The sequence below is a fragment of the Polyergus mexicanus genome, unplaced genomic scaffold (genome assembly GCF_030449975.1).
Source record: "Polyergus mexicanus isolate NDT 795.1 unplaced genomic scaffold, iyPolMexi1.0 SCAF_11, whole genome shotgun sequence".
In the NCBI taxonomy this organism is placed as follows: Eukaryota; Metazoa; Arthropoda; class Insecta; order Hymenoptera; family Formicidae; genus Polyergus; species Polyergus mexicanus.
In genome coordinates this window covers 7,843,924-7,856,706 of record NW_027223331.1, presented here as the reverse complement: position 1 = coordinate 7,856,706, position 12,783 = coordinate 7,843,924, and the positions used below count along the sequence as shown (strand labels likewise).

General features: G+C 37.6%; 1 protein-coding gene across 2 annotated transcripts in view; it reads right to left on the bottom strand.

Moving 5' to 3' along the window:
- Positions 1 to 12,783, bottom strand: part of LOC138937472 (uncharacterized) — a 174,329-nt gene that overhangs the window by 77,547 nt on the left and 83,999 nt on the right. For both annotated transcript variants that reach the window (XM_070303789.1, XM_070303790.1), the window contains one exon: positions 11,854 to 11,941. The gene's annotated coding sequence lies outside the window, so the exon portion shown is untranslated. The remainder of the gene's footprint in view (positions 1 to 11,853; positions 11,942 to 12,783) is intronic.

Sequence of the window (12,783 nt, the reverse complement as noted above, 5' to 3'; positions counted from 1 at the left end):
TAAATTATTGAAAATAAAATTTGTGTTGTAAATATAAAAGTTTTCGCGTTTAAACGAAATTAGACTGCATTTTAGGCTGCAGACGATTTGTAGCAAATTAAATTTCACATTGATATTGACGATTATAAAATTATCAACAATATCACTCCGATATCTATTGCGTTATTTTATATATAAAAAAATATAATATCTCAATAAACGAGTTTTAAATTATTGAAAATAAAATTTGTGTTGTAAATATAAAAGTTTTCGCGTTTAAACGAAATTAGACTGCATTTTAGGCTGCACCGGCAATACATGATTCGATACAAAGATTAAAAGCTCGATACTTCGTCTGCCTTCGCGGGATCGAAACATTTACATTTTTTAATATCCGGTTACTTGGTCTTTTTCGTTTTACAATTATTCACAACATTATAATTTATTTGCGATATTATCACACAAAGAGAATAATATTTCAAAGATCTTGATACGATAACATCGACAAAGTTTATTTTCGATGGAGAATAGAAAATACAATAGTTTCTTTGAATCTATCCGGTGCCCAAAACTCGCGCGCGGACCGCCGAAAACTCGGATATTGCCGGGCAAGAGTTAGAAAGCATTTCAATAACCACGTTCTCCAGTGCGACTCGAGGCATCTCTCTTGATTCGTTCTGCATAGGGGCGACGACGAATCTCTGCCGTCTTTGCATACCGGTCGATCGATACCTTATCTTCCCACTTTCTCTTCCTCCCGATCCCCGGCGACTATTCGGAGAGGAGCAATATTCTTTCTTGCGTCTCCGAACACTTTTTAAATCATCGAATTCGTCCTCTCCGATTTTCCTCGATGCCCGAATGAGGGGAAGAAAGACGAGAGAAGGGTTCACCGGGGGGACGTCCTTTCGCGCTTCCCTTTCGTTTTGGAGCAGAGATTAATATTATTCCTGCCGCATGCCCGTGCTCATCTCGCATCCGCCCAACGCGCGTATCTATATCGTATCTCGCCAGGATTTTCCCATAGGAGTATCCTTATAATGACAAGAAGCACGACCGGGCTCGTCCGCGAACGAAATCTTTTCGAAATCTTCCGCCTGAGCTTTCCCCGCACGAAGCTATACAAAGCCTATACAAAGCTCGCGCGCATCCTGAAGGGATTTACTTAAAACTTGTGCGAAACTCGTCCCATGAATAGCTCGTAAATCCACCGTATATTGCTTGGCGATCGTCGATCGCTTCGTCAATCGCTCGATTTTCGCGAGTCTATTAAACTGAAAGCGATAAGTCTCGGCTCATAGTTTGCGCGTACGTGTAAATTGATCATCGATATAATTTTAGAATAATTTATTCGAGTAGAACGATTCACCTGATCGCGAGCGATAAAGCGGCACATTGGAAAATCGGCCAACAACTTTGGTCGTAGAATCATCGTCATGGATAACGGGTAGCCTCGGGCGTAACACTCGCGTCAAAATTTCCGCTGCTCGCCGCGTCTAATAACGTATGAAATGAAGCGCCCTCGATTACCCGAAGCGCGCGCGTTCCTCCGACGAGCGTATATTAATATCGGAAAATCCCTATCTCAACGAGAGATTTCCGAGCGGACGAGCAAATTCCAAGAACCGCTCGCGTTACAATACAGCGCTCCGGAACCGGTACACACTCAATCCCGGATGCCGCGAGCTATCGTATTCCGCGCTCTATTTCCTTCCGAACCATCGAATAAAGTTAAGCGTATGAGGCATCGTCGAACAAGACGTCACGACGGCGCCATGTTTTGCGACGAGATATTTTTATCGAATCGAAAAATGAAAGATCGATTTTAACATATGTTTCGACAAGCTGACTACATACTTAGGATGAATGTTGAGAAACAAAAAAAAAAAAAAAAAAAAAAATTTGTTACATACCATGTTAGATGATCGCATCGTGATTTAAAAACGATAATATGAGTCACTTAGTATATATTTATTTATATATTCAAAATTTTTTTATTTTAAACATTATCGTTTAAGAATATTATACTATCTCAAAGTGGTTTTATAAAAAGTTATCTAGGTTTCCTTTACAATTACTCCTTCTCTTTGATATTCTTCAGATATAAAGGTGTAATTTTATAAGAAATTATTTGTGAGCATTTTTTTTTTTTTTTTTTTATTAATTGAAAGCTACGGTAAATGAAGCCGACTTAAAATGATCACTAGCTCCGTTATTCTCGCGTATTTTCACACCGATAGATAGCCCGAAGGTTATTGATTTAATTACATCTTTCTAACAATGAATGACAATGATACCGCGCCATTAAACGGCGCTGCGCTTTTGTTCATCCATGTAAAATGGAGAGAGAGAGAGAGAGAATCTAAAAAAAGAGAAAGAAAGAACTAAAGAAACACAGAGAGAAAAAGAGAGCAGCGCAGAGCACAATAAGAGACTGAAAATTATTATCTCGTTATAATACTCTTGATTACGGTTCGATTAACGAAACCATTTATTCGCTATTCGTAAAACTCACATTTGCACGAAGCATGGAAATCGAACGATCGAAAGAGAGAGAGAGAGCAAAAGGGGGAGAGGTGGGAACAAGGCAAGAGAAAATAGGTAAAAGACAGGATCGAATTGACGTGCCGACCGTAATGGAATTGCCTGGGCAATGTCGGCACGATTTTCCGCGCGATTCCACTTCCTGATTCGTATTCTCTTCGTTCCGTTATATCCACGAGCACGCGTGCACGCACGCACGCACGCACGAACGCATGCACGCGCGAATGTGCGCGTGTATTATCGGATATTCGTTATCGGTTATTATTCTCGCTTAAAAATATGAAATACAAAACCGCGCAACTCTTTCGATTTTATTTCGACGATACTCAACGCGAGTTTAACTGAATCGACGTTAAAACGCGAATTAACCGTACATAACTCGACTTTGAATTACTACTCGCCACGAGTTTCAATATATTGGATGATTGCATAAATTCGTGCTCGATTTTCATAGATGGCATTAAGTTACTGCATGGCGGAGTTCTATTGTTTTCGTGTGGTAATTGTTGCTTACACCGAATAGATGACGTTGTCTTATGTCAATTTAGCATCAGACATTGTTCAGATAAGTCCATTTGTGCGTAAGAAAAATCATTAAAAATGGAGAACGAAAGGTGCATTTGCGGCATGTAACGCTATATGAATTTCGGAAAGGCGTGAGTGTTGGGATTGCACAAAAAAATATTCAAAGCGTTTATTTGGACCGCGCTCCTGCTCTCCGAACAGTCGAAAAGTGGTTTGGCAGATTTCGAAATGGTGATTTCAACATGGAGGATCAACCCCGCTCCGGACGGCCTTCTGGCATCGATGATGACATTGTGCATGCCTTAGTGGAAAGAAACCCAAGGATTACAACTGAGGATATTGCTGAGAGGCTGAACATCGATAATTCAACCGCTTTTCGTCATTTAAAAAAGCTTGGATACATTTTCAAGCTTGATACGTGGGTGCCGCGTCTCCTGACCGAAAGGAATAAGCTGCAGAAAAACTGCAGGAGTTGCAATGGGAAATTCTGTAGCACCCGCCATATTCTCCAGATATCGCGCCTTCAGATTTTTATCTGTTCCGGTCTTTGCAGAATAGTTTAAATGGCAAGAATCTCAATTCCGAGGAAGCTGTCGAAAACCACCTTACAAACTTTTTTCAAGAAAAACCAAGTTCTTTCTTGAAAAATGGAATCGACAAGCTTATAGATATCGTTGGAAAACCATTGTAGAAAAGAATGGAGACTATATAATTGATTAATAAAAGTGTTATCTCTAAAATATAATCTATTGAAGTTTATATTTAAATCGGGCACGAACTTATGCAATCACCCAATACTTTTCTTCCCGACGTTAAATTCTATATCTGACCCTATTGAGAAGTGAAATCTTTATGTTCTCTATATCGAGGTCGAGTTTGTTGATGTAATACATTACATATATACATATATGTATAAAGATAGTCGTTTAAAGCACATCCGCTCATAAACAAAGCTTCGGATAAAATTAAAATTTACGATCGTAAAAGAACGATAAAGCGTAATGGGTAAAGGCTGAGTCATTTTTATTGATGAATTACAAGAACAAGATGCAAGACCCATATTAAGTTAGCCCCCCCACCAACGCCAAATTAAATCGAATACATCAAATAATTTAGTGCTAATTATGTGCTAATTAGTTGCCGTAGTCCGAATTTTGTTGCTCAAACCGTTTAGCAGGAATTTACATTCAAAGTGGGGGGTGCTAGCTTGACATTAAGCCAGCCCCCCCCATAGTGAAAAAAATATATATAAAGCTCGAATCAAAAAATAAAATACACTAGAATTTGTTGCTAATTTGTTGCTCTAAAATAACATAAAAATATTTTTAAAAAAGTATATTATTTAATTAATACCACTATATACTCAGTCTCGCCGCGCCGTACCATTCACTTGCGCGAAGTAAAAGTAAATAAAAAAATGTATCGCTCGCATGTATTTGGTACTAAAATACTCTGTGGACGATGTACTATCGAAATATATAAGAAACTGAATTTGTTGCTCGTCTTAAAGTATTAAAAATCGATACTTTGTCGCCGCGGACTCTATACGACGCGCTATTATATTATATAAACTAACTAAAAGAATTGTGTAACGTAATTTGCAGTTATGTTAGATATTCTTAACAAGACTTTTAATTTCTTTAATTATATAATTTTTTTAAAATATAGAAATATACAGAGTTTACTTAAATTAAAAAAAAAAAAAAAAAAAAAAATCTAAAAAAACATTCTGAATAGATGATGACGTCAAATTTTCTCGAAAATATTGCATTTGTAAATAGCCGTGTACATAATTCGTAAATATTTATGTCTATGTACAATCATAATAAAGAGAAGTATGCATAATACGTAATTTTTTCGGAAATAATATTCAAGTTCTATGTAATATTGACGATATATCCGCGATTAAATATATGTATCTGTAATAATAAAAAATATCGATATCAACTAATTTCGTCGCAGTATCGTATTCCTCTCGTGTGATCCGCGCACGCTAATCGTGAAAAATTATTTTATTTAAACATTACGTTGTATTTAATTAAATATATAAATTCCATTAAGAGGAGTGCAACAAATGCGCAAATTCCTACTCATAAGTTGTCTAAAACTGCAGTTTCCAGCAATGCGTTATTCTAGAATTCAGCCAAACTTGTTACACGGATCCATCCGATCGTTTGTTCGCCCGCCTCTCTCATGCCGCATCATGCTCTTAACCGCAAAATCAGCCATATGCTACCGCGACCATAACCATCGATGCGGATGACGTATCGTCAGACCACGTGTACCATCGGGACCAATCGAGCCCCGGGGTTCGACGATCTATGCCGGAGTCGTTTCTTCGTCACTCTTATATGTATGTTCTTCTCTATGTTTGGCGTCTCGTCGCCCATTATACATGTCGCGTATCATTCTCTCTCGAAAAATTAGACTACTAATAGAGTAATTAGTATATATTAGATTCATATATAGTTTCATCATATTTGAAACGGTTGTAATTTTAGAATCTTCGTTATAGAAATTTTTCTCGTTGCTCATTTGACGTTCGGGACGGATAAGGACGATTTATCAGCGATGATGATTGGATGGAGAGAGCATCGAAATAACGATGCACTCGAAAATCGTCGTGTTCCATTCCATCTAACTGCCCGCTGCCGTCGGTCCGGTTTTCAGCATGAGCAGCACGAGCCTCGTATCCTCGTTCTCGGCGATCCGCTACCGCTTGTAAGTCAGTAGGTCAGATCGCCGGTGCACGCTCGTGTCTCGGCAAGGTGAAGATATCGATCGCACGCGCGGCGTGTTGACCCACTAAGGATGCAACCGCTGCGCGGCACAGCGGCACGCAGGTGCGCCGCGAGGAGAACGAGAGGCGATACGTGAAGCTTATTACGATAATCATAAATCATCGCCACATTGTTCGTGCGATGACATCACACGTTTCCATCGCGAATCGAGAATGCAATCGATACGAATGTGTTTCCGCTTTAGAGAACAAATAAATAACGTTCCTTTTCGCACTTTACAGCAATTTAAAACAACGCGAGGATGAGAAATTATAAATAATATTAATTCTTTATCAGAATTTAATATATTTGATATTCGAAATAATGTGAAAATGCAAACACACGATACGAAAAATAAAATATATAAAGTATTCGAAAATGCATAAAATGTAATAAATCATGCATCGTATAATAGATTATATTTCGTTACAACTCGCGATTCGAGATATTTATTACATCAATAATTCTCTATTAATAAATGCGATCTTTAAAATTTAATTAAACGCGCACTTAGAAGTCGGAAGATTCAGAACTCGAAAACTTGAGAATACAAAGATTAAAGCGCCTAAAAACATTTCTATAAAAAGAGAGAGAATAAATTTATTCACGTAAAATATATTATTTGATTTTAAAACAAAAAAATTTTCAATTTTACACATTATTTTAATCAGATTGATTCAAGTTGATTCTATTGAAATAGGGTTTTCTATTTGTACAATCCCGCTATAAAATTTAATTTCATCACTTTCCAGGAGTTGATACGCGCCTCGAGATAAATGTCTCGTATGTAGGTCAGTAGAGCATTGGTTCATGCTGTGCCAGGAAAAAGTGGTAACGCACGATCAAGAAGACACACATACACCCCGTTACCGAACATGTTTATAGAGCAAAGTTGCAAGCGCGATTGAAAACTCATGTACAATTGCTACAGATCAATGCGGGATGTTTGCGTCAAACGAAATCTCGATTACATTCTCGTCTTATTACAGAATAATGGACGACTTGCGCAGAATTTTAATTCCAATCTTGATTACGTCTATACATATCTTAGGTGAAAAAAATTTTTAAAATTAAAATAAAAAAATAATAATTTCTTTAAATATATTGTATTTGTCCACTCTAAAACTTTTACTCACTCTTTATCGTAATAGGTCCATCGTTAAAGTCTTGCGAATCGTCTCGTATTTCTTTTACGAGTACCGTACCGTTTTACGACAAAGGAAGATTGCTGCATTTTGGCATCCTGGCACATCCTTGTTCCGCAAAACCGGCGAAATAATGGGAGAGAAAGGCGAGCCTGAGATAGTTCCGGGTGGCGGAATCGAGTGCGAGGTAACGGACGTTAATGAGAGAAGGTTATAGCCGAGGGTGCGGAAGATGCTGTAAGTGGCAAACTGTTGCGGACCTGTCACGAATAGAAGGCGGGACGAAGATTGGTCGACGGAGTCGAGGAAAAACGATGGAGCGGCGGGCGCGATAACGAGATATAGTACAATATATTGCAGAGATCTAAAACTCTCTCGCGAAGGTTATTTTCAAAGTCAGTTCTTTATCACGATTTTGCACGAGTCGAGAAATATTTAGCTTATTCATTACGGAATATCAAAATTATAGTTGCCGAAATTTTTTTAAAAACCCCTCCTCTCTAATCATTCTCTCCCGTTCTCTCTTTCTTCCTAATGATAACGAAAATTTTTTAAAACTTGAAAATGGCGGTGTATAGTCGTAATTTTTTTTTAGATATAGTTCAAAATTTAAAGGTAAAATTCCAAAAATTTACCATGCGCACGATTGCCAGTCGTTGCAAGAGTTGCAAATTTTAAGTCACATTTTGTCAAAATTCGGCGCATCAGTCAGTAGAGACGATTCATTAACGCGAATTGTTGCAGATTTGTCGCGGGCTACCGAGGAGATAACAATCAAAGAGCCCTAACGCGCACGAGTTTTAACACATTAAATAATCGCTGTCACCGATAATCGGCGCTATGATATTGATTGATATAATATATTAAATGGTGTTAAATGTATTTAAAGAATTATAAACATAGTAAATAGAGCTGATACCTTCCGCATGATAAAATATAATCTAAAGTAAGAATGTCGTAGAAAGCTCGAATATTCCTTGTAACGACACCAACAATAGAGCTTTTTTTTTTTTTTTTTTTTTTTTTAAGAGAAATAATATAAAATATTTTTATAAATAAATTTATATACCGACTGGAATGTATATTTTGGAATAATGTATTTTTTTAGATAAAATTATATAATAAAAATTGTTAATTGCCAAAAGTTTGCGGAAAAAACAGAGAGTTGAAGAAAATAATACTTATATTTTTCTAAAATTAAATTTACTTACAATAACACACATTAGGTACCTAATCGTATATTTCCCTCTTTTTTTTATCAATATACAGATATCCCAGAATTCATCAAAATTTATAAAGCACTATTGATATATCAAATTCATCACAATGGCAAATTTGACATACGGAAAATTTCCTTACACGCGATTCGCGATGAAGATACATAAATATATCCAGAGGCAATGTATACGAGATTAAATATGTACGTGTACCAGATAGAGATTAGAGAAACATAATCTCATGGTGATAGGTGCTCGTATAAATACACGTATCACCTGCTGCTTCTCGGTAGCACGTGCCGCACAACTGCATCTACTGTCCGCATGTATCCAAGTGATTCAATTTATCGCAAGGCGACGCCGCCCTTGGGCGAAATTCACACGAAGCGTAGGTGAGGCAAGAAATGAGTAAGCGACACGAGATTCGTTTGCGTGAATGTACTCGATATACGACCGGATTTGCTATCGGCAAATCGCCTCGTCACGTAATCGGATCTTTGATTTCCAAATGCACTAGATCACGCGACGCGACGTGGCAAAGCGAAATATCCCAATACAAGAAGACAAAGAAATATATTATATATAAAAATATTCACGTACTCTACAAAATGATATACTATATTACGCATATTCTTCTTGCCGAATCCAACAGATAAGAGCAATAACAAAAAAAAAAAAAAAAAAAGTTACATTACTCACGCGAATCGAGACTTTGATCGATCCAATAGAAATATTAATAAAAATAACCTAGGTTTTCAGGAAGAAAATTAAATTTTTTAACTAAATATAAAATTGCCTTTTCATTTTTCCTTGTTGCTAAATTGTCTTTAAACACACAGACACAAACTTCCCTAGTTTTATATTTATATAAAATATTATTTCTCAAAATTGCACTTCTGAAAATTGTAGGAAAAAAAAACTACGATTTCATATTTTTAGAACTTATCACGATATCATATTTTTAAAACTTCATGTTTAAAGAAAGAATAATAGAAAATATAAAAAAGTTATAAGATACGAATAAAAAAAATTTTTTACTCGTAAACTTCTACTTTTAAACAAATATGATAACAAAACGCAATATTTTTCAAACATTTTTCTACAATTGATAGCTAACATTTTTTGTTCATACGACATCGTTGACATTGATAGAAAATATTTTCGAACGATTTTATGGCTCGTTGATTTTATTACTTCGCGCTGTATCGTTACAGAACAAAGTTGAAAAAATACGATTATATATATATATATATATATATATCCTAATATTTATAATATATATTTATAAAATATTCTAATTTTAATGAATATTCTTATCATATTTTTATTATATTTTTTTTGACCAATTAAAATATTATTTCTTATGTCAAAAGCCATTATTTTCTAACTAAACATTAAATTAAAGTTCTATGAAAATTAAGTCCTCTTGAAATAAAATGAAAAAAATATGTTATCATCATCCGTTTTAACCTATTGTTAGTTTACTAGACAAGCTTCTATATTCTACTAAAAGATCTTAGATTTTAATCGTCATTCAGATCCTTAGGCGTCTTCGTTCGAGAAAAATCTACAGTGATAAGAGCTATTTTGAGACATTCTATTGTATGTACAACATATATAAGAAGAAGGAGAATCTCTCTTTTCGTGACAGCGAATAACGAATACACGTAGGAGAAAACACATCGGACAATGGCAAAATACCATACTATCTTACCTTCTCGGGCGCCACTTGGCGTCGTTTCGCCGCGAAAAACGCCGGACTGATTTATAAGATCTCCAGTTTACAAGCGACGCTTCCATTTCCGCGTCAGGATCGGCCGACCGAATCGCACAGAGTGCACGGTCGTGGAAAGGTTTCGTTTGCCTCTCGTGCTGCCGTTCAATTTCCGCGCGACGTTTCAATTTCTATCGGCCGACGCGCGCCCTTTCGCTGTATTCAATTCCGCGACCCCCTACGCCCTCCGTCCTCTCCCTCCCTCCCTCCCTCATCACCGTGATACATATCGCCGATGCCAGATTTCGCTATTTTCCATCCGGTGATGGATTAACTCTTCCTACCCAAAACTATCGTGCCGTCTACGATTGCTATATACGTTCCCTTCGGAAACTTAGACTTCCGGTAGCGATGGAGAGAAATGATCTGCAGCGAAGCCATATATATCTCTCTCTCTCTCTCTCTCTGTCACTTTTCTTCCCTCACCGAGGAAATGTTTATGTAAATGGACTTTACGTAAACGTTTCTCCTTTTGTGATACTCGAGTTCCCGAGGGAACACGGGATTTCCGGAGAGTATAGAGAAGCGAAGTAAATTCGACGGAATGCTTCGCGCGATAAAGATAACTCACAAAATTGCAACGCACGTACCATTCGTATGTATGTACACAGATATATACGATATATTCACTCTCGCTAAATATTTATAAGAATGTACATTCTTCAATCTTTTCCAGTAAATAATGCAATTCGAGTAATAAATAATATAATCGTCGAAACTTTCTTCGACAGCGCGATCATCTTTATGCTCGACACGCAGCGAGACTCGTTGACGTACAAGCAAAGCCGCGTGTGAGTCGCGGTTTCCGGTATTATTCAAAACGACCGGAGGAGGATGCATCGCACAAACACTCGCGTATGCATCATACAACGGCGCGATTACACGCACGACCCGTTGCGAAAAAGTGAGAGAAAAAGGACACGATGGAAGGGAGCAGGGAAGAGAGAGAGATATGAGCTTTAAAGCGCCGTTACATCGTAACCCGTCGTCGCAACGACGATGATCGCTCGGTGATAACGTGACGCTCGACTCAACAAAGGCTTCTTCTCTTTCTTTACTTTGCCACTTCTTTACTTCGCCATGTTTCGCTTCTCCTTGTTTATGATGCCGTCCGGGTGTCCAGATATACGAGGTCTTGAATGAACGACAGTCTGTGATTTCTCGAACTGTATTTAACTACAATCCCGTATTCAATTGATTGGTCATTTGACACAATTAACATACAAAACTGCTTCTAGCGTTTTACGCATAATTGTATCTATTTTTTTTTTTATATATATATATAAAATTGCTTTAGATGGTCTGTGTAGGTACAGATAAGGACCGTCGCGGCCTCATAGTAGATCGTGCGTACAACCATTTTGAGAGGCACGTACCTGTCTCGACAATGATAATGCCCGGTTATAACTATGCGGATAACTATGTCGCGTGATCGTACATATATACAACGGCAATAGAGTATCGCACTCACTCGCGTAATGTTTGTATGTCATACCGTGAGAGAGAAAGAGAGAGCGCCCTCCGGCAGACAAGAATGGCACAGAGGCTCCACGAAGGTTCTCCGAAGCGTGATTTATACGATCGCGATCGTAATTGTAACTGTAGAAACGGCCGTCGCCGTAAGAAAAAAAAAAAAGGAAATAAGCTCTGTTCGCAGCGGAGATTCGATTGGAGACTTATTAATCGTCGTACGACGCTTCGGCGATCGGGATTCACGTGTGGCGATCGATTGCGAGCGCGTAGGCCTCGGCGAGTGAGATTAATCGCCGATACGGATGCGAAATAAAACGCTATAGAATTTCGCCAACTGTCGAGTAAATTCTCCAACGAAGAAAATAAAAATTTTTGCAAAATTCTGTAGTTTGAATAAATAAGCTTAGCGTACTTACTTGTTCATCGCAGTGCCATATGTCGAAGGATGATTATACGCAGGCTGTAGTACCATACATGCGAGACCCACGAAGATGAATTTAAAATCTGAGAATAAAAAAAAAATTTATCACAAACATATCCATAACGATCCTTCTTTTTAGAAACGCGCTTCTTCGAATATGTAAAAAAAATTTTGATCGATGCCAAGGCTCCTGCAACTCTAATTCTACGAATTTCTAAATCCACCTGATTTGACTTCTCGATAAATCAGACGTTAGTACCACACACACACACACGTGTGTAATATGTCTACGCGCGTACACGCACATGCAATTTCGAACGTAGTTCAAGCGCATGGACGAACGCGAGTGTCGAGGCGCATGCGATACATTAAAATAATTGCCGCAACTGCTGAACTTGGTTGATGGATTAAGCGGCAATCCGTAATGCCAGATGATCCATCAAAACTTCGCGAAAGGTTAATCCCGGTTTAAAGACACGCGAACAACCGCGTCTTTCTCACATCGATCGCGTACTCGAGTAACAATAATCACTCACGCCAATAATTATGTATTAGGTTTGCTACTTTTTACTTTAATACTGAAATTGCAATTTATGCATTTCGTATCATTATTACGAACGATACTCGAGCATTAATTGCCAGATGATTTCATTAAGGATCTCAATTTTATTAATGAATATAAACAATTTATTAATAAATAATTATATTAACTGATCTAATTTTTTAAATGGATAAAAACAATTCAATCTTTCATTAAGTATAGATCACGTCGCGACGTATGGAAATCCTCGTTTCTCGAATCGAGAGTAGGAGAGAGATCGCGAACAAGCAACGGCCGTTCCGGTAAGAAACAATGGCCCGGCATCGCCGCAATCAATACTGGAATATTCATAAAGCGAGAAAAAGCGTCAGCGAACGACGCGAA